Here is a 23,238-nt window from a genome sequence, read left to right on the forward strand (position 1 = left end):
ATTGTTGAATTAGAAACCCTGGGGGTAGGCTTATTAATTTGTGCTTTCAAGCTAAAATTTGAACACCACTTTATCAAGGAAGGGAGGAACAACCAATGATAGCACTTAGGAAGTGCATCAAGGTGGCTGCCTGCATGAGGGAGGCAAAGAAGGGATTCGTGTTGCCTGTGCCATTTGGTTTAGTTCCTCTTTAAGATGATTCTTTCTGAATGCAGAAGTTCCCTTTGTCAGTATCTCTTATTTTATCTCTTATTTTTCTTGTTTGAAAGCATTTGTAACTCTTGGATAGGGGATAAATGTACATTCTTAGAACATTATTGGAAGCCTCTAGAAAATATAGAAAACACAGATGAGTTTTGTGTCTAGCTCCTGGGTAAAAAAGAGATACAAAATAGGTGTTTAAAGCTGAGCGTGGTGGTGCACGCTTGCAATCCCGGCATTTGGGAGGCTGATTCAGGAGGATTGTGGCTCACAGATAGCCTCAGCTACTTAGTGAGGCCCTTTGCAACTCAGTGAGGCTGTTTCAAAGTAAAGAATAAAAAATAGGACTGGGGTGTAGCTTGGAGGTACATGCCCCTAGGTTCTATCCCCAGTACTGGGGGGGGAAATAGGTGTTTAAAAGGAGGGTTTCTTCTGGGTGTGGTAGCCCACACCTGGGGAGGCAGAGATGGGAATATTTCAGGTTCAGGGAGAGTGGGTTCAGGGATAGACTCCTCTCATCAACCTAGGAAGAGTCTGTTTTAAAATAAAAATAAAATAGGGCTGAGCATGTAGCTCAGAGGTAAAATGCCCCTGCCCCCCCACCCCCCCCACACCCTCTGTCTTGGTGGCACGTGCTTGTAATCCCCATACTTCAGAAGCTGAGAAGGGTCACAGTTTTGAGACCAGCCCCAGCAACTTAATGAGACCCCATTTCAAAATAAAAAAGCTTAGTGGTATAACTCAGAGGTAGAATGGCCCTGGGTTCAAACCCCAGTACCCCTTCTCCCCTCACCCCCTCAGGAAAGTTTCATTACCTGTTATCAGACCCTAGAATAATACCTGTTGTAAAGATTGAAATTTAAAAACTAAAATTTGTTTAGTGGGGTATGTTCTCCCCACACTTTGTTAGGTATTTTGTAGAATTCAGGGTTTAGGGGGCATTGTAAATCTTCAACTCCATCAATACCAAGTGCCAAGTGTATACTTTTGTTCTCCTGTGATATTTGGCCAAACTGTGTGAATTGGAGACATTGACTTGGGGCTTTATGTGGGCCGCTTGTTAGGTGGGCAGATGGTGCTGAACGTGCCCCAGGGCCTTGAGTTCTTGTCTCAGTTCTTGTCTCTCAAAAGATAGGTTTCATTTGGGGACGCAGGGCAGGCAGGGCAGGCACGAGAGGCTTTTTGGGTAGGTTTCACAGGACAGTCACCAATCTCACTGGTCTGGAAGCAGAAAGAAAGAAAAAGGAAAGGGGGAGCCTGCTGCGTTGTGAAGTTTTAACATGGTCCAGAAGCCCCACTCCTCATGCATAGTAAATGGGGCCGTCACTGCTTAGCGTGACTGCCTTAAGTTCACTTTGCTGGATTTCCCACTGGTATCTAAAACTGCTAGGCAATGACTCCCAGTCTCTGTTCACAGCTGGGCAGGGCAGTCCCCATCTCTTCTCAGGAGCAGTCCTCCTTGCGTATAACTACCTAACAAAAGGAGGCTCTGCTTTCAGCCTTTGTTGTCTAAGCCACTCTGCCTTAAACTGGAATTGTATTTATAGCACTTTCATAACTAATCTTCTGGTTCTCTGTTAAAAAGAGAATGTTATCTTAAAGATACTCTAGGGAAAGGACCCTTGACCAGACTGTGGCCCTCCAATTAAGTTTTAAGTTCAAAATGTGTTCCCCTTCCTGGAAAAATGAATTCATTCTTTTCTAATTTTGTTTGATTTTGATACATCAATTTAGAATGTGCCATGGAGAAGCCAAGCCATAGTCATAGGTGGGTTGCAGTCTTTATTTCACAGGGGAGGGTGTGTTTATGATATTTTTTTGAGTTCGTTATAAGGGGACTTGTGGTGTCACATATAGTATACAATAATTTCTTAGGATATTGAAGGCTCTGCCATAACGTCATTGGGTTTCCTTACACCTGAGGAGTGAATATATGGCTGCCATGTGTAAAGATCTATTAAAGCTTCCTGAAACCAAAGATCCAGCCAAGTGCTCATCAGATTGTAGGGGTTTGTTAATATTTTCTTTAGTCAAATTCCAGAATGAGGAAACAGAGTTGGGCCAATTTCTTGTTATTTTCTGTGTCCAGATTTTACCTGCTACCCCCAGGCTATACTCCCAGACCTATTTTATATTTTATTTGTAAACAGGGTCTAAGTTGCTGAGAGCCTCACTAAGTAGCTGAGGCTGGCTTTGAACCTGGGCAATCCTCCTGTCTCACCCTCCCAAGCGCAGGGATTACAAGCGTGCGCCACCACGCCTGGCTGACTTTTATGTCTTTTAAAAAGAAAATATTAAGCCGGGCGTGGTGGCGCACACTTCTAATCCCAGCATTTGGGAGGCTGAGACCGGAGGATTGCGGTTCGTGGACAGCCTCAGCTACTTAGTGAGGCCCTCTGCAACTTAGTGAGACCCTGTTTCAAAATAAAGAATAAAAAATAGGGCAGGGAGTGTAGCTCAGAGGCCAAATGCCCCTGGACCCGCAAAAAAATAAAAAAAGAAAAAGAAAATATTAGGGCTGGGGTGTATCCCAGTAGTATAGTGCTTGCCTAGCATGTTTGAGGCCCTGGGTTTGATCCCCACACCATAGTCATACAAACGATAGAAGATGTTTTCTCCATGTATCCATTGAATCATATTAATTCTATAGCATTAATCTCATTGTTCAGATGATGTATATTACTGTCAGAAGTCAAATTTGAACTGGCTTTTGTCCTAGGGTTCTGGTAGTTATGGGCTTTTTCAGCTTGAATATTTGCAAAAATTCACTGTAAGAGTTTTGAGGGTTTAAGGCTTCTCATTGTCATTGTCATTTCTTCTTACTAATTTTTCCACGTATTAAAGCAAAATAGGTCCCTACTCTGCCTCCTTCCCCCACATCTCACCTTCTAAATATTAAGGCCTGCGTTTTGGCAGTTGTGGTAGCTGCCTCACTTGCTAGGGGAAGAGTTTTGCAAGGTTGCAGGGTAAGATCTGTCAGCTGACACTTGCTCACATGAGAGCCAGTAAGAGGGTGGTGTAGCCAGCGTTAGAACAACCTTGCTGCTGAAGGCAAGACACTGCATTGGCCAGAGCTATATGAATAGGTCTTGTGACCAGTTAATTGACTAGGGCATAATCTCCAGCTGGGAAGCACAGATGGAATGAGTCAGTCCAAGCTGCTCAACCTGTTGAGTGTTTTGTCTTTGCTAACTGGAGTACACGCTTAGGAAAAATAGGAAGTAGGATTTGCACTTGGCTATGTTTATAATGGGTTTGCCCAGAACATGCTTTATAACATGATGGATGCATCTGACTTCCTAAATCATCCTTGGGCTTAATTTACGTAACAAATGAATGTTCCTTTTTTTTTTTTTAAGCTTCTAAAAGAGGAAAGTAGTAGGCTGTTGCCAAGTAGCTTGTCTTTCATACTGTGTGGGGAGTAAAATGATCATTTAGAACTGCTGGTCACTGTGGAATGTCTGTCATATAACCAAAGAATTTCAAGACGTGTGTCCAAGTCCATACTGATGGTCAGGATAAACCAGAAGAACATTAAGCCACTCAGGACATGTGCGGCGGCACAGCGAAGACCACAGCCAGCCACGGGGCTGGCAAGATCCAGCCAGATGTGTGAGTGATGCCGTATCTGGTGCTGGGAGGATTTACTCGACACTTTTATGCACAAACATTCGAAAATTTGCCAAGATAGGAAAGGGCGCCAGTCACACGGAACCAGAGGACAGGTTTGAAACTTTAGTTTTATTTTAAAGTCTCAGAGAAAGTTTAATTGTACCTTGGAGATGGATCTGAAAGTTTGTATTTTTTTTTAAAATTGCCTCATTAGTGGGTGCAACAGAGACCGTTTCTTTTCTTTCCTTTACAGAAAAGGTATAGGCATGTCTGTTTTTCCTGTTTGTTATGATTCTACTATTCATTGCTTCTTAACTTTTTTTTTTTTTGGTACTGGGGATTGAATCCAGAGGTATTCTGCTTCTGAGCGACATTCTCAGCCCTTTATATTTTTTGTTTTGAAATAGGGTCTTCTCTAGGCTCCTGAGAGTCTCACTGTGTTTCTGAGGCTGTCCTCAAACCTGCCAGTCTCCTGTCTTGGCTTCCCGAGTACTGGGATTACAGGCATGTGCCACCACACCGGGCCCGTCTTCACTTATTACCTGTGCTGGAGCCAGTTTGAAAGAAGTGACATTATCCTTTATTGAAGCTTGAGTGATTCTATTTGATTTATCAGAAGAAAAAAGTTGCAGTCCTGAAGTACCTCCATATCTAATCGGAAATGGGGGCTAGCCTGGATGTTCCCACTTCAGAATCTGCATGGTGGGCACAGGGTAATATTTCTGGTGGCAGCAGTGTTGTTAGGGAGAGCCCAGTCTTGCCCTGAAACTCCATTTCTGAGAAGTATGTATTACAACCAACCAATTTTAATAGTGAAGCTTGTCAAAAAGAGTAATGATCATTGGTATGTTCTTTAGGTTGATCACTTCATGTACTTTGGAAGAACTCATTAATTTCAGTAGTAGAACTTAAGCCCTATTTTTAAAGAATTTTACTGCATATTAAAAAAGGGAAAACTGAGAATTGCATTTTATTTCAAAATTTTCTGTTGATAAGTAGAAAGGAGAACTAGAAGTTAAACTCTGGTTCCCACAATGGGTATATAAGTAAGTTTTTAAATTCCTTTACATGTTTTTTCTTTCAAAAATTTTTCAAGATTAACATGTCTCATAAACCTTTTATCTCTTAGTATGTTTATTGGTTTGGTTAAAAAATAATGGGGAAGCCAGGCGTGGTGGTGCACGCTTGTAATCCCAGCATTTGGGAGGCTGAGACAGGAGGATTGTGGTTTGAGGACAGCCTCAGCTACTTAGTGAGGCCCTTTGTAACTCAGTGAGACACTGTTTCAAAATAAAGAATAAAAAAAAATTGGGCTCAGGGTGTCACTCAGAAGTAGAATGCCCCTGGGTTCCATGCCCATTACATAATAATAATAATAATAATAATAATAATAATAGGAATGTGGGGTGTGGTTGCTTGTCATCCAAGCATTTGGGAGGCTGAGACAAGAGGATCGCAGTTTGTGGCTAGCCTCAGCCACTTAGTGAGGCTCTTTGCAACTCAGTGAGACCCTATTTCAAAATAAAGAATAAAAAAAATGAGGATACAGTTTCTGTTATGTAAGAATCCTTGTCTGAGGAAATCGGGTACAATGGCACACACCTATAACCCCAGGTGAGTGTGTGGTAACTTAATAATAATTATTTCAGAATAAAACATGAAAAGGGCTGGGGATGTAGCTCAGAGGTACAGCATCTCAAGGTTCAATCCTTAGGAGAGACTTTATAAAAGGGCAAGTCAACTGCAGCATAAGGAGCCCAGTAGATGGAGCGTTGTGAAGAGGGCTAGATGAGGAAGAGGTAATGAATGATGTGGTACTTTAGAAAAATGCAATTGGAGTCTACAGATAGAGGTTTCACTTTGATGTTGTCTGTTTTTATCTGTTTCTTATCAAGAAAGGGCCCCTGGGGATAGGGGAGGGCAAGAGGAAGCTGAGTTTATCTGGAATGAGTTTATCAGGAGACTGTGATCCCTATCGCTGCTGCCCAGGAGGCTTTTCTGGGTCTCACTCTTTACTGTTAAGCTGTATCGTAGGCTCAGATCACTTTAAAAGTTTTCTCCTCTCAGATTCAGGTGTAGTTTAGGACCTTCTGTATTCTCTATGTGTTGCTTTATAGAATTCCAGATCCCCAAATAGTTACTTGAGGTGGGTATCCACATAAAATAATATGCAGGATACACTAATATTTTTAAAACTTGTAAAATTTTTGGTAAGAGATGCTACTTCTCCCTTTCAATGAACTTGCTACTTTTTGTTAGGATTTTAATTATTTTTAATTTATTTTATTTTATTGTATTGGGGATTGAAGCTGGATACAGTCCTATTTTGTTTTATCTTGAAACAGGGTCTCACCAAGTTGCTGAGAGTTTTGCTAAGTTGCTGAGGCTGGCCTGGAACTTGCAGTCTCTTGTTTCAGCCTCCCAAGTACTGGGATTATAGGCATGCACCACCATGCCCAGATTTAATTTTTATTTAAGCAACACTTTAAACTTAACCAAACATTTTAATTTCCAATAACTCCTTTATCTTACTTTAGATTTACTTCCCTAATGCTGAGGTGTTCTTTTAGAATTTTGTTCAATGGTGACATGTCAACTAATTTGGAGTTAATTGGACTTTATCTCTGATCAGACCAGTTGCCTTGGTGTAGGCTTCATTCACTTTCTCTTCCCATTCTTACAATCTTGGAAATATATTTGTTATTTGTAGTGTCGTGCTTGGTTTCCAGAAATTTATAAGAGTCAGGCCAACCTCCAGGATAGAAGTGAATTATTGACAGGAGCTTGGGCCATAAGGATCTGGCTCCGGAGTGCTTGCCAAGTCATGCGGCAGTCAGGCAGGGAGACTTCCAGCTCACGTTTTGCTTTGGCGATCTTAACTCAGTAGTCTCAGGGACTCTTCAGTTGAGCATACTGCTAAGCAGGGTGGTTCATTTTTTCTTTCTCCTCATGATTTTTTTTTTCGTTATTCAAAAGATGAAGATTACGTAAACATAGTAGTTACATGGCATACCTAACAGTGTCATGCAGACAAAAAGAACTACTTTTGACTTTTACTGTGGTTTCATGGACAGAGCTGTCCTTTCATTACCTCTACTCCCCTTCGCTATTGTAATGACAGATACTGGCATTCAGTTTAGTTCACACAATTCCAGAGTCAACAAAAGACAGCAAAGTTTGATGAAGCATCTTAAAATGGTTTGCCAATAAAAACTTCCTTGCTAAAATTCAGTTCCAATTCGGTAACTGAAATATGATGTTGGGTATATGATGTAGTATTCATATAATTACTTCCAATTTTCTTTCTTAAAATCTGGACTGTAAACTGGGTGTCGTGGCACATGCTTGTAATCCATCACTTGAGAGGCTGAGACAGGAGGATGTAGGTATGCGGCCAGGCTCAGCTACTTAGTGAGGCCCTCTGCAACTTAGTGAGGTCCTGTTTCAAAGTAAAGAATAAAAAATAGGGCTGGAGGTGTAGCTCAGAGATAGAATGCCCCTGGGTTCCATCCCCAGTACTGAAGAAGAAGAAAAAAAAATCTGGACTGTAGCAAAACTGTTAATAACCTCTGACTTTTCAGATTTAGTGAGCAAATTAGATAGGCCATAGGGCTGTTTATTTTTTTTTAGTGGTACTAGGGATTAAACCCAGGGAGTATCCTACCTCCGAGCTACATCCCCAGTCCCATTTTATTTTTATTTTCAAACAGAGTCCTACAAGGTTGATGTGTCTCACTGTTTGCTGAGGCTGTCCTCGAACCTGCAGCCCTCCTGTCGTGGGCTCCCAAGTACTGAGATTATAAGCACCCGCCACCACGCTTGGCCATAGGGCTGATTATACGAGAATTCTGTATTTGCTAAATTATATATGTATCATTGTTTCTCTGGTAGCAAGAGAAAACCTGCCATACCTCATCCATAAAGTGTACCTTTCACACACCAAAGAGGAACCAAAACTAGTAATTTCAGAGTAAATTGTGCTTAACAGTTTCATATCTTGAAATTTGAATTCAGAAGAAATCCCTTGCCCTGCTCTAGAATCACCATGATGGGGGCTCTGGATGCGGCTCAGGGGTAGGGTCAGTGCTTCACGTGTCTAAGGCTGGGTTCCATCCCTAGTGCGTCAAACTCCAAGAAACAATAGAACCCCCAGGGTGGAAGAGGAATTGGAGTGGATATCTGACTTATATACATTTCAGCTAAACCTGCTTTTTATTTTATTTTTTTATGATACTGGGAAGTGAACTCAGGAACATTCTACCTCTGAGCTACACCCCCAGCCCTACTCTATTTTTATTTTAAAACAGGGTCTCACTACGTTGATGAGAGTCTCACTACTTGCTGAGGCTGTCCTCTAACCTGAGATCCTCCTGTCTCAGACTCCCAAGTACTTACTAGGATCACAGGAGTGAGCCATCACACCTGACTTCTAAATTATTTCCTTCCTTCCTTCCTTCCTTCCTTCCTTCCTTCCTTCCTTTCTCTTTTTTTCTTTCTTCCTTTCTTTCTTTCACAGGTATGGGGATGGAACCCAGGGACATTTGATCTCTGAGCTACACTTCCAGCTCTATTTTTTATTTTTTTATTTTTTTGGTGGTACTGGGGGTGGAACTCAGAGGCTTTCTACCTCCGGGCTATACTCCCAGACCTATTTTTTTAATATTTTATTTGGAAACAGAGTCTCGCTAAGTTGCTGTCACTAAGTTGCTGAGAGCCTCACTAAGTAGCTGAGTCTGGCTTCGAACCTGTGTGATCTTCCTGTCTCAGCCTCCCAAGCACAGGGATTACAAGTGTGTGCCACCACACTGGCTTATTCTTTATTTTGAAAAAGGGTCTCACTGAGTTGCAGAGGGCCTCACTAAGTAGCTGAGGCTGTCCGCGAACTGCGTGAACTGCGATCTTCTGGTCTCAGCCTCCGGAATGCTGGGATTACCAGTGTGCGCCACCACGCCTGGCGCTAGTCTTTATTTATAGGAGCTCTTATTACTGAGTAGGAAATGCAGAACTAGTCACTGATTTAGAAAGCAATATGCTAAGGCAACAGTCTAAAGAATTCTGAAGATTCTAGGAAAAGGCCATTAAAAGAAAGTGCAACACAAGTTGTAAGCGTGGGAAGTGTTTTCATTGTGTTCTGCACATAGAAACAGTGTGAAAACCATTCTACGTTGATACTACTTAATAGAAAATGCAGCTGTTGGACAGGTTGAATGAAGTGAAGTGGGAAGAGGAAAAAAAAAAACAATCGCAGTCAGCTGATAGTGTAGTGCTGTGACAAGTTTCCCAAGGAGGTTGTAAAGTGCTGGGTGTGACTGTTTCAGTTGTGTTGGTCATTGCTGTCACAAGTTCTTCTGCCCTTCCCGCATTCCTTCCCTTTTTACTGATTTTATATGCAGTGAGGACTTTTCTTTTACTAGTTAGAAGAGTTCATTCCCAGTGGCTGATGATTAGGATTTTGATATATAATTGATATATAATTTGATACTGATTGAGTGAATGTATGAATATAGTGGCAGTTCGGCATGCTGTAGTTTCATGTCTGATTTCGGTCTCAAGAGCATTCTGCTCGGCTCTGCTCAACCGGAAGGCTCAGTGGGTGGGCAGGCCCTGCTTCTCCTGTTTGACTCCTGTTGTGAGCCAGGCTGTGGCTTAGCCACATCCTTTTATTGTTCTAGTAACAAAAGCTGAATATCTGCTGAACAGCGATGTAGCAGTCCCTGCTGTGAACAGGAGAGAGCAGTACCTTGTGACCATCTGAGGTTATAGTGGGCTCCCAGTCTAAACTCACCAAAGGGAGTCCAGGCTGTGGGCTGTGAAACAATAGTGTTCCTAGAAAGGCTTTTCCTTTTTATGGGGTCCCACAGGGATGCTTGCATATCACATAGCATCTGTCAGCTTTGTATCTTGAAGTGTTTAATTCTTTTATCAGTTAAACTATTGGTTTGTTCCATATCTTTGTACTTTTGAGGGGTACTAGAGATTGAACCCAGAGACATTCTATATCTGAGCTATGCCTCCAACTCTTTTTTATGTTTTATTTTTTATTTTTTCTGGTACTGGAGATTGAATCCAGGCACATTTTACCTCCCAGGTATACCTTTAGCCCTATTTTATATTTTGAAACAGGTCTCACTCGGTTGATGAACGTCTCACTACTTGGTGAGGCTGTCCTCAAACCTGCGATCCTCCTGTCTCAGCCTCCCAGATACAGGCTTGTACCCCCACGCCTGACTCTTATCTTTTATTTTGAAACAGGATCTAAGTTGCTAAGGGTCTCACTGAATTGCTGAGACTGGCTTCTAACCTTCAATCTTTCTGTCTCATTTTGTTCAAGTACTGGGATTACCATTGCAGTGTGCATGAGTGTGTGCTTGCGTGTATGTGTTGTGTGTGTGTGTGCACGCGCGCATGCACAGCTTTTAGGTTAATGCTAATGGTGAGTCAAATCTGGTAATTTAGTTAGTATTTGGTGTCTTTTCCAGTTTGTAACTCTCTGTTATCTGTCCATAACTCACAAGACCCAAAGATGTTAGCAAAATGGGAAAACTTGGCTCTGGGTACTCAAGGGTATCAAGACTATCTTGGTGGTATTCTTTTTCCATGTGACGGAGGAAGCTATGAGGTATTTGATGAATTGTAGTCTCCATAGGGTGAAAAGCGATTACAGAGATTTTGTGTGTGTGTGTGTGGGGGGGCACTGGAGATTAAACCCAGGGGCATTCTGCTGCTGAGCTATACATACCCCAGCCCTATTTTAGTCTTTATTTTGCAACATGATCTCACTAAGTTGCCAGTTGCCGAGGCTGGCTTTGAACCTTCAATCCTCCTGTCTCAGGCTCCCAAATACTGGGATTACAAATGTGTGTCACCACACCAGCTTAATCATGTTTTTTTTTTTTTTATCAAGTTTTTAAAGAATTTTCTATTTCAGATGACAGCCCTTTATTAGGCTTGCTAATGTGTTTTAGATTTATTAGATTTGTAAATATTTTTCCCCAGACTTTGGCTCTTCCCATTCTCTTAACAGTGCCTCCTGCAGAAGTTTTTGTTTTGCTTTTTTGCAGTACTAGGGATGAAACCCAAGGGCATTCTACCAGACTACACCCCCAGCCCTATTTTTTATTTTGAAACAGGATCTCACTGAGTTGCAAAGGGCCTCACTAAGCTGCTGAGGCTGTCCGTGAACTTTGATCCTCCTGTTCCAGCCTCCCAAATGCTGGGATTACAAGCGTGCTCCACCACACCCAGCAGAAGTTTTTAATTTTAGTGAAGCTTAGTTTACAATGATTTCTTTCATGAGTTGGGCATGAGTTGGTGCAAGCCTATGATCCCAGTAAATGGGAGGCTGAAACAGGAGGCAGAGGCTCAAGGACACCCTCTGCAACTTAGACACTGTTAAAGAAAAAAAAATAGGATAGAGATATTGTTCAGAGTTAGGCTGTTCCTCTACCCTTGAGTTCAATCCCTAGTACAAAAAAATTTTTCCCCATGCATTATGTCTTTGGTGCTTTATATAAAAACTCTTTGCCAAGTCCAGTGTCATCTAGATTTTCTCTTATTTTTTATGAGCAATATAGTTTTGCATGTTACATTTATATTTGTGGTACCTTTTAAGTTAATTTTTGTGAAGGGTGTAAGGTCTGTAGGCAGACTGAGTTTTTTGCATGCGAATGTCCAGTTTTTCTAGTACCAGTTGTTAAAAGATCAAATTCTACTTGTTCATTGCTGATGTATGAGATATTTTAAAAATACTCTGACGTGTATTTCTTCAGAACTGATTAAAGGACACTGTCTATGTTTATATCAGGCTAAGCTACTTTCCCCATTTTTTCTTAAATGCCTCTCTACATTTTTGCTTTATATTGTTACTAAATGTATGTATGTATGTATGTATGTATGTATGTATGTATGTATTGTGGTACTGGGGATGGAACCCAGGGACATTCTACCTCCAAGCTATGCCCCCAGCCCTATTTTTTATTCTTTATTTTGAAACAGGGTCTCACTGAGTTGCAAAGGGCCTCACTAACTAGCTGAGGCTGGCCACAAACCGGGATCCTCCTGTCTCAACTTCCCAAATGCTTGGATTACAATCGTGCATCACCACGCCCAGCTACCAGTGTTTATTTTGTTATGTGGATGTAAGCTGTGTTGAGCAAATTATATTGTATGTCAAGCTATATAATCTGCTTTTTAGTCATTATAAATATGATAGCTTTCCCAGGTCATTAAGATAGATTTTTATGTTTGTGTGCTTATGTGTTCATATACACACACATGCACACACATCCTCTCTTTCTCTTTCTTTTTTTTCTAGCTAGTGTGTGTGGTGATAAGGAACTGCCTTTTGATGAGCCCCAGATTAGATTTGCCCATCTTTGTACTTCTGATAGCTATTAAAAATTGCCCTCTATATTGTTAGTGTTGGGGAACTGCTCTGGGGACCCTGTTGGGCTCCTGGAACTGTTCCCATGAGAGAGAGAGATGTAGCCACGGGTTCTTGTTCTAAACCAGGTATAGAAAACTTTAGTCTGAATTCTTGCTGAGAAAGCTAGCCCAAATTCTTCCTGGAAGCTTAAATGTTTATTATTACAAAGACGGAAAGATAGACTATATATTTAACAAAAGCCCTATACCCGAAATAATATAGGGGGTGACCTGAAAAGAAGTCACCGAACGAATTGTTCCAGATACAGAGCATTTTTATAACCAGTCTTCTGACCTGACTAAGACTAATTCACCTTTTATCCAGGGCAGGTCTTTTGTTATGATGATGGTGATTTCTGGCTTGGCCAAAAAAACCCCACAAACAGACCAAAAAACCTTACTGCCTTACTGCAGGTATAAGCCTAGATTTCTTTGTTAGGACCAGAATGATTCACAAGGTCAGGGTCCACGTGGTATCTGCTCCTCTTTCACAGAGGTCAGTATCCTCTTGGGGGAATTCTTAACTTTTGCTAGATGTCATTTATTATGTAAGCCTGTTTTTAGAATGTGAAGGTCCTAGGTCCCAACTCCTCTGTCCACTGCTAATTACTTTTAGTGAGGGTACTTTGCATTATAACAGCTACCTGAGTGCCTGGCTTACTGCTTTTCTTTTTACATTTGAATCCCACTTTCGATAAACCAATTAATACCCAAACTATTTTTGAATATTTTTAAGCCATTTCCTAATACTGGTACACATATGTGGTGACAACATTTTGCATCTCTATCTGTACTTACCTAGTGTGAGATGTCCAGCTTTTGAATTTTTGCCAGTCCTACTATATTTATGATTTTAATTTCCTCTCTTTGCCTTTCTTTTACTTATTTTCTTTTTCTCTTTGTGGTAGTGGGGATCAAGTATGGAGTCTTGTACATTCTAGGCAAGGGCGCTCAGTGAGCTCCATCTTTAGACCTTTCACATACGTTTAGATCAGGCCTTGCTCTGTTGTCCTGGATGCTCTCCTTCTCTCTCTCTTTTGTGGGTCTGGGGATGGAACCCAGGGGCATTCGACCTCCGAGCTATACCTCTTGCCCTATTGTTTTGTTCTTTAATTTGAAACAGGGTCTTACTAAGTTATGGAGTAGCTGAGGCAGTTCGCAGAGAGCCTCAGCTACTTGTCCTTTGCAACTCAGTGAGACCCTGTTTCTAAATAAAGAATGAAAAATAGGGTTGGGAATATAGATTGGAGGTAGAATTCCCCTGGGTTCCATCCCCAGTACTGCAAAAAAAGAAAAAGAAAAGAAAAGTACAATTTAGCTGGACGTGGTAGTGCACACTTGTATAATCCTAGTACTTGGGAGGCTGAGACATGAGGATCGGATTCATGGCCAGCCTCAGCTACTAGTGAGGCATTCCACAGCTTAGTGAAACTCTGTTTAAAAAAAAAAAAGAAAATAAAAAAAATTGGGCTGGGGGTGTAGCTCAGAGGTAGAATGCCCCTGGTTCAATCCCAGCATCACATTAAAAAAAAAAAAAAAAAGTATGATTAGGGGGAGGGGGTGGGGAACACTGTTGTCATTCTGGTACTTTGAAGGCTGAGACTGGATTATTGCAGTTTCAAGGCCAGTCTCAGAAACTTAGCCAGACCCTGCTTCCAAATAAAAAAATAAAATAGGGTTGGGATGTAGCTCAGAGGTAGAATGCCCTGAATTCAATCTCTGGTACCCCCAACCCCCCACCAAAGTGAGACTCAGCATCTTTTCATAGATTTAAGGAGCATCTCATTTTTTATTTTTTATTTTTGGTGCTACTAGGAATAGAACCCAGGGGCACTCTACCTCTGAGCTATAGCCCCAGCCCTATTTTTTATTCTTTATTTTGAAACAGGGTCTCACTGAGTTGCAAAGGGCCTCACTAAGTAGCTGAGGCTGTCCGTGAACCATGATCCTCCTGAATCAGCCTCCCAAATGCTGGGATTACAAGCATGCATCACGACTCCTGACTTCCATATCAATTTTTTTCCTATTAATTATCACTATCTTTTGCCTACTCTACTATTGCCTCCCAGATTTTTAAAAAATAGACTTCAAGTTCTTTATATGTCAGGGAGATTAACCCATTATGATTTGTATGAACTACTAATTTTTTGTCAACTTTTAAAAAGCCCTTGTTAATAGATAGGTATTTTTAGGCATAATTAATTTCACACTGTATAATTCTGTGTTCTGCTTCACATTTGTGTGTGTGCATGTATGTGTGCGCACGTGTGTGTGTGTTTGTGTGTGCGACATTGGGGATTGAACCCAGAGGCATTCTGCTTCCAACTACACTCCCAGCCCTATTTCATTTTTATTTTGAGGTCTCTCTAGGTTGCTGAGAGCCTCACTACTTGCTGAGATGGTCCTCAAGCATGCAATCCTCTTGCCTCAGCCTCCTAAGTACTGGGGAGTTACAGGCATGTGCTAACACGCCTGGCTCTGCATTTCAGTCTTAATATTATATCAATAGCATCTTTAGTTTTAAAACACAGTAGGTTTTTATACCTCAGAAGGAAAAGCAGAGGAGGGTGTGGCCCTGCCTAGTTCACTGCTGTTGTTAAGGTCAGGTAACAGATGTTGGGACAACACATAATCTGGGGTCAGAAGACTTTGGTTTGAGTCTTAACTTTACCACTTACTGGTTATAGCCTTGTTGAAATCTAACTTTTTAATAAAACAGATTATATATTATAGGCTATCACAGGACATTTGTGAAGGTCAGCTCAGGTGAATCCTGTAAAAGTGTTTGGTAATTCTAAAGTGTTTGGCAGTTATTTGTGTGTAAGCTGTACATTCTGATTACCAGCCTTCCCCTTCCTACATCCCAGTGCCAGACCTTCTGGAATAGGGTCTCTAGGCTCTGTGAGAATTATGTAGTAAAAAGGGCAATTACATAATGTGGTGGAAATTTATTTGATATGGTACTAGAACAGCAATAACAAGATAAAAACCATAGGTGGGTTTAATAAATGAGAAGAGGGATTGCTTGAGAGGAATTTTCTTCTGTTCCTGGGGAAGGAAGGGGCTGGGAAAGGACTGGAAGACATAGTGAATGCTGGGAAGAAAGCTCAATAAATGCCATTGTCTTAAGGCCAAACTATGGATTGGAAAACTGAATCTGAATGCCTTGAATTCACTAAGGTAGTTTTCCTGTAGTTCTCCCACTGCCTCCTGCTTCAGCTACCAAGAAGCCTGTTCATTCATTCATTCCTTCATTTATGTACTGGGGATTAAATCCATGTGCATTCTACCTCTGTACTACCTCCCAGCCCTCCCTCTCTTTTTGTTTGTTTTGCAACAGGGTTTCACTAATGAAAGTTTTGCTAAATTACTGAGGCTGGTCTTGAACCTGCCATCCTCTTGTCTCAGCCTGCCAAGTACTGGAATTACAGGCATGTGCTACCACACCGTTATCAAGAAGCCAAGCCTCCTAACAGGACTGATAGCATGGGTGTATGTCATAAAGCTATATGAGATTCCCCCACCCCTAATACCGGGTATTTAACCCAGGGCCTTACACATGCTAGGCAAGAGTTTTACCACTGAGCTACATCTCCAGCCTTTTTTGTTTTTTTATTTTGAGATGGGGTTTTGCTACATTGCCAAGACCGCCCTTGAACTTGAGATTTTCATGCCTTAGCTTCCCTAGTAGAGTAGCTGGGATTGCAGGTGTGTACTATCATTCCTGGCAATAATAGATTCTTTGGTGGATTTTAAATAAGAAGGGACCATTTCTTTTGTAGTGCCCATATTCTTTATTTAAAATTCTTCAAGAGATAGCACAGTTACATGGGTTAATATTCAAAAATCACAAAAGCATGGTGTACTTAAGAGTATGCTTACTGTATACCTGGCTCTGTGTTAGGCACTTCATACAGAGCACAGAGAAAAGCTGCAATATAAAGAGTACACAGAGGCTGGGCGTGGTGATGCACATTTATAATCCCAGCATTTGGGAGGCAGAGACAGGAGGATTGCGGTTTGCGGACAGCCTTAGCTACTTAGTGATGCCCTTTGCAACTCAATGAGACCCTGTTTCAAAGTAAAGAATAAAAAACAGGGCTGGGAATGTAGCATGGTGGTAGAATGCTCCATCCTCCATTACTGCCAAAAAAAAAAGTACATAGTAGTTGGGCACGGAGGGAGGCTGAGACAGTAGGATCACAGGTTCAAGGACAGCATGAGCAAGAAGTAAGACTCTCATCAACCTAGTGAGACCCTGTTTCAAAATAAAAATAAGCGGCCACCGAGGCTGCTGTTTGTCAGGGACAAAAGCTGCCTCCGCGCTGCCCGTTCCCGCTGCCGGGGCTCACCCGCCGCTGTCACCGGTGTGGATCCGAGAGCTGTGTCTGCCAGAAGCCTCTTGGAGCAGAGACCAAAAGGTCAAGGAAACAGTGCAAAATGAATCCATATATCAAAAGGATGGATTAAAGGATGATGATTTTGAACCTTACTTGAGTTCACAGGCAAGACCCAATAATGCTTATACTGCCATGTCAGACTCCTACTTACCCAGTTACTACAGCCCCTCCATTGGCTTCTCCTATTCTTTGGGTGAAGCTGCTTGGTCTACTGGGGGTGACACAGTCATGCCCTATCTAACTTCTTATGGACAGCTGAGCAACGAAGAGCCCCACTTCCTACCAGATGCAGTGTTTGGACAACCAGGAGCCCTAGGTAGCACTCCATTTCTTGGTCAGCATGGTTTTAATTTCTTTCCCAGTGGCATTGACTTCTCAGCATGGGGAAATAACAGTTCCCAGGGACAGTCTACTCAGAGCTCTGGATATAGTAGCAATTATGCTTGTGTACCTAGCTCCTTAGGTGGAGCCATGATTGATGGACAGTCAGCTTTTGCCAGTGAGACCCTCAATAAGGCTCCTGGCATGAATACTATACACCAAGGGATGGCAGCATTGAAGCTGGGTAGTACAGAAGTTGCAAGCAGTGTTCCAAAAGTTGTGGCTCTGCTCTTGGTAGTGGGTCCATTACTAGTAACATCATGACTTCCAATAGTTTGCCTCCAGCTACCATTGCTCCTGCAAAACCAGCATCTTGGGCTGATATCGCTAGCAAGCCTGCTAAACAGCAACCCAAGCTGAAGACCAAGAATGGCATTGCAGGGTCAAGTCTTCCACCACCCCCAATAAAGCATAACATGGATATTGGAACTTGGGATAACAAGGGTTCTGTGGCAAAAGCCCCCTCACAGGCTTTGGTTCAGAATATAGGTCAGCCAACCCAAGGGTCTCCCCAGCCTGTAGGTCAGCAGGCTAACAGCCCTCCAGTGGCTCAGGCATCAGTAGGGCAACAGACACAGCCATTGCCTCCACCTCCACCACAGCCTGCCCAACTCGCAGTCCAGCAACAGGCAGCTCAGCCAACTCAGGTTCTGGCTAGCACCTCAGAACCGTAGCAGTGGGTCTGGTCATAATGGGGTGGATGGTAATGGAGTAGGGCACTCCCAGGCTGGTTCTGGATCTATTCCCTCAGAACCTCACCCATGTTGGAGACGCTATGGTCCATTAATAACTATAACCCCAAGGATTTTGACTGGAATCTGAAACATGGCCGGGTTTTCATCATTAAGAGCTACTCTGAGGATGATATTCACCCTTCCATTAAGTATAATATCTGGTGCAGCACAGAACATGGTAATAAGAGACTGGATGCTGCTTAACGTTCCATGAACGGGAAAGGCCCCGTTTACTTACTTTTCAGTGTCAACGGCAGTGGACACTTCTGTGGCGTTGCAGAAATGAAATCTGCTGTGGACTACAACACATGTGCAGGCGTGTGGTCCCAGGACAAGTGGAAGGGTCGTTTTGATGTCAGATGGATTTTTGTGAAGGACGTTCCCAGTAGTCAACTGCGACACCTTCGCCTAGAGAACAGCGAGAATAAACCAGTGACCAACTCCAGGGACACTCAGGAAGTGCCTCTGGAAAAGGCTAAGCAGGTGTTGAAAATCGTAGCCAGCTACAAGTGCACCACTTCCATTTTTGATGATTTCTCACACTATGAGAAACGCCAAGAGGAAGAAGAAAGTGTTAAAAAGGAACGCCAAGGTCGTAGGAAGTAAGTAGCTCTGCCCAGACCGCAGCAACCGTTGCAGGTTGCATCGGCATATCCTAAGAGGAAAAAATGACCTTCAAGAGAATTAGGACTTTTTTCTTAATTTCATTGACTTCAGAGACAATTGCAGACCTGCAGTTTAAGTATTGGAACTTCACAAAAGATATAGGACTTAACTGGAAAATGGGAGAAAAAAAAGAAAAAAGAAAAAAAACTAAACAAAAATTCCCTCTAGGTAGTTTCTTCCCTAAAATCGACACATGTCTGCATTTGGCCCATTATTTTCAAAACAGTTCCTTTAATTCTTAAATGAGCACTAATCTTTCTTTTCTAATGTCTATAAACTAGGAACTATCTGAATTAAAAAAAATCACTGACAGATGGAACATGATGCATGGTGTCACCAACTAGGTTACTTTCCCTGTTAGCTGTTTTCCTAAAAGTACTAACCTAGCAAAAATGCATGTAGTTCTTGTCTATCACTGCCATCTTACTTACATATTTAACATAAATAGATTGTTACTGGGTGGGAAATAATGCATACATTGTGCTGCCAGGTGTGCGGTGATTTCCATCTGAAGCATCATTTTCCCCTTTCCTTCACCTTGTCTTTCTTTTCGGGTTATAGCTGTCGTGTCTTTATTGTTCGTTTGTTTTCTGGTACTAGAGATTGACCCAAGTATGGTCTACTTTAAAGCTACACCCCAGCCCTTTTTATTTTGAAACAGGGTTTGCAAGGTTACTGAGGCTCTCACCACATTGCTGAGGCTGTCCTTGAACCTGTAATTCTCCTGTCTCAGCTGCCCAAGCACTGGGATTACAGACATGCACCGCCATGCCCAGCAGTTTGTCATTGTTTAGGGAAGAAGTAATTCAGACTTAGAATCATGGAACTTTTAAACAAAATGTACTTATCTAAGTCATTTGTTCAAAATTCTACAGTAAGAAGAGAGAGGCCACCCTATTTTCTTGTGCCTAAAAGTCATGAAGTAGTCAAATACATTGTCCCCTGATGACAGATATGGTCTTCTTCCCTGTTCTCAACGAAAGCAGAGAAATGAGGTAGTTCTGATTCAATGCAGTTTTGAAATGGTCAGTATCTTAAGGAAGAAGCCCAGGCTTATTTTTTGTCCCATTGAGGTGTGGGGAGCCTTGCTCGGTGCTCACAGAAGCTCCTTAGTAAGTGCTGGCTGACCAGAGAAGTGAATGGGAGTGAGCTGGGCTTGTCATCCCAGTATTTGGGAGGCTGAGACAGGAAGATCACAGGTTTGAGGCCAGCCTGAGCTACTTAGTGAGGCCCTCTGCAACTCAGTGAGACCCTGTTTCAAAATGAAGAATAAAAAATAGGGCTGGAGGGGTAGCTCAGTAGAATGCCCCTGGGTTCCATCCCCAGTACAGGAAAAAAAAAAAAAAAAGCTATGAATGTGAATGAGAATATATTTGGCGTCTGTCTCTTGTCTCTAACTTGGGCCTGCATATCAGAGGTGGTAGGGAAGTGGTAGGGAAGGAGCTGGGATTGCTCTCTCTTTTAATCTTTTTAAATTGGGCTGTATAAACACTGCCTGGGAGACTATCCCAAGGCTGTGAAACTAGTGGGAGCCAAAGAGGAGCCTTGATTCTGGGCCTCCTTCTGAAGAATGTATTTAGTGGCCTTTGTCTTGCCTCAATTTCCTTTACCAAACTACTTGACTGTGATTTTTCTCTAGAGATGGTAAATGTCAAAATTATGATTGTTAAACCATAACAGTATTTATACAGAAGAGAATCTTCCATATATATATATATATATATATATATATATATATATATTTTTTTTTTTTTTTTTTTTTTTTTTTTTTTTTTTTTTGCCGTACTAGGGATGGAACCCAGGGGCATTCTACCTCGGAGCTGCACCCCTAGCCCTATTTTTTATTCTTTATTTTGAAACCAATCTCACTGAGTTGCAAAGGGCCTCACTAAGTAGCTGAGGCTGTCGGTGAACTGCGATCCTCTGGTCTCAGCCTCCCAAATGCTGGGATTACAGTTGTGTGCCACCACGCCCACTATATTTGATAAGACACTTTTTAAGCCATCTGGGTCAAAACATTGGACAATCTGCATATATACTTTTCCTGTACCTTTATTTTCCATTTATTTATTTATTTATTTGTGATACTGAGAATGGAATCAGGGTCATTCTACCTCTGATTTACACACCCAGCCCTAATTTTAATTTTTCTTTATTTTTTGAAACAGGATCTCACTAAGTTGCAGAGGATGTCAATAAATTGCTGAGGCTGGCCAGGAACCTGCAATCCTTCTGTCTCAACCTCCCAAGTACTACTGAGAAAGGAGGATCACAGTTCGTGAACAGCCTCAACTACTTAGTGAAGCCCTTTGCAACTCAGTGAGACCCTGTTTCAAAATAAAGAATAAAAATTAGAGCTGGAAAGCGGGCGTGGTGGCGCACACTTGTAATCCCAGCATTTGGGAGGCTGAGACCAGAGGATCGCGGTTCACGGACAGCCTCAGCTACTTAGTGAGGCACTCCATAACGTAGTGAGACCCTGTTTAAAAATAAAGAATAAAAAATAGAGCAGGGGGGTGTAGCTCAGAGGTTGAATACCCCTGGGTTCCATTCCTAGACCTGCAAAAAAAAAAAAAAAAAAAAAATAGAGCCGGGGTGTAGCTGGGAGGTAGAATGCCCCTGGATTCAATCCCCAGTACGAAAGAAAGAAAGAAAGAAAGAAAGAAAGAAAGAAAGAAAGAAGGAGGAAGGAATTGTGCAAACCTGCAAAATCCTCCTGTCTCAACCTTCCAGATACTCAAGTACTGGGATTATAAGACTGCTGCCATGCCCAGCTCATTAAGAATTGTGCAGCTTTCAACATAGAGATGCATGCATTAATTTCGTGATTTGGTTTTCATTCTTTTGGATAGATAACCAGAAGTGGTATTGCTGGATCATATGGTGGGTTCATTCTCATTCTTCTGAGGATCCTCCATACTGTTTTCCAAATTGGTTGTACTAATTTGAAATCCCACCAACAGTGGGAGAGTTCCCACTTCTCCACATCCTCACCAGCATTTATTGTTGTTTGTTTTGAATGATTGCCATTCTAGTTGAAGTTAAGTGAAATCTCAGAGTAGTTTTGATTTGTATCTCTCTGATTGCTAATGATGTTGAGCATGTTCCATACATTTATTGGCCATTTGAATTTCTTTTGTGAAGTGTCTATTTATTCACTTGCCCATTTTTTGATTGGGTTATTTGTTTTTGTAGCTGTGAGTTTCTTGAGCTCTCTGTATGTTCTATATATTCTCTATCAGAGGAGTAGGTGGCAAAAATCCTCCCGTTCTGTTGGCTCTTGGTTGAGGTTCTTGATAGTTCTCTTAGCTGTACAGAAGCTCTTCAGTTTAATGTAATCCCACGTATTCATCCATTTTTTTTAGTTTCTTATGCCTTTGGGGTCTTGTTGAGAAAGTTTTACCTGTGCCTATTTGTTACAGTCTTGGACCTATGCCCTCTTCAAGGAGCTTCAAGGTCTCTGGTCTAATTTCCAAGTCTTTGATCTGTCTTGAATTGACTCTTGTGCAGGGTGATAAAGTGGGGTTTATTTTCATTTTTCTGTATATGGTTAAACAGTTTTATCCATACCATTTGTTGAAGAAGCTGTCTTTTTTCCAGTGTATGTTTTTGACCTCTTTGTCAAAAATTAATTGGTTATAAGTGTGCTGATTTGTTTCTGAGTCTTCTATTTTGCTCCATTGGTCTATGTGTCTGTTTTTTTGTGCCAGTATCATGCTGTTTTTAGTATTGTGACTTTATAGTATAGTTTGAAGCCAGGTATTGTGATGTTCATCAACAGATGAATGGATTACCAAACTACAGGATATGTATACAATGGAATTTTACTCAGTCATAAAGATGAAAAAAGTATGTCATTTGTGGGGAAATGGATAAAACGGGAGAACATTCTACTAAGTGAGATTAGTCAGTCACAAAAAGTAAGAAATCAGATGCTCTCCCTAATATGCAGAAGATAGGGAGAGAAAGGATCATAGGAGGGACTCTAGACAAAGAAGGAGAAACCATAGATGAGCAAATAAGGCAATCAAACTGAGGGAGATGGGAGAGGGAAAGAGGGAAATTCTCTAATGTACATGACATACATTCATAAATATATCAAAGTCCATCTGTAAGCCAAACATGAGGAGGAGGGAGGGGAGAGAGATTGGGGTGGGAACTGGAGAAGGGCTAAATGAGTGATGTGTGCATGCTTGCCTCTGCCATCTTGTACTCCATTAAGATGTATGACTGCAATGCACCAATAAAAAAAATTTTTTAAAAAGACAAAAAAAAAAGAACAGGAAACATTTAACAAGGCATTATAATCATTATTAGATGTGAGCTCTTCTAGATAGGCTATCTACATTTAATTGACTTTTGAGTCAGTGTTATTTCTTATAAGAATTGGACAAATTGCTTTGTAAATTAGAATACTGTTTTGGCCAGATGTAGTTGTTGGAGCCAAATAGGTTGAACAAGAAAATGGAAAGCAAATTCTTCTAATTTCAACCTATGTATACTGTATGTTTTCTCTCTCATATGTGTGTATTGGGCAGTGCTGAGTGGAACCTAGGCCTTGTGCATGCTAGGCTAGTGCTGCAGGGCTGAGGGTGTGTGTGGCTCAGGGGTGGAGTGCCATGTTAGTGGTAGGCTAGTATCCTCCTACTGAGCTGTATCTACATTTTTTTTTGCTTTTTAATTGATGCATTATAATTATACATAATAGAGTCATAGTGATGCATTCATGTGTGCATGAGAGACTTACTTGGTCTGTTTCCTTCCAGTCATTCCCTTTTCCTTTTCTTCCTCTTTCCCCTAGTGTAGTGTGTTTTTGTTTC

General features: G+C 41.6%; 1 protein-coding gene and 1 pseudogene across 4 annotated transcripts in view; both read left to right on the forward strand.

The window, feature by feature from the left end:
* The window catches only part of FNIP2 (folliculin interacting protein 2), a gene marked incomplete at both ends in the record, with an annotated part of 162,942 nt that overhangs the window by 43,203 nt on the left and 96,501 nt on the right, over window positions 1–23,238 (forward strand). The window lies entirely within an intron of this gene.
* Window positions 16,770–18,358, forward strand: LOC308264449 (YTH domain-containing family protein 2-like; annotated as a pseudogene). Its single transcript has one exon. The product of its transcript is annotated as a YTH domain-containing family protein 2-like (transcript).

This window comes from Muscardinus avellanarius, assembly GCF_963383645.1.
Source record: "Muscardinus avellanarius genome assembly, chromosome: 6".
Classification (NCBI taxonomy): domain Eukaryota; kingdom Metazoa; phylum Chordata; class Mammalia; order Rodentia; family Gliridae; genus Muscardinus; species Muscardinus avellanarius.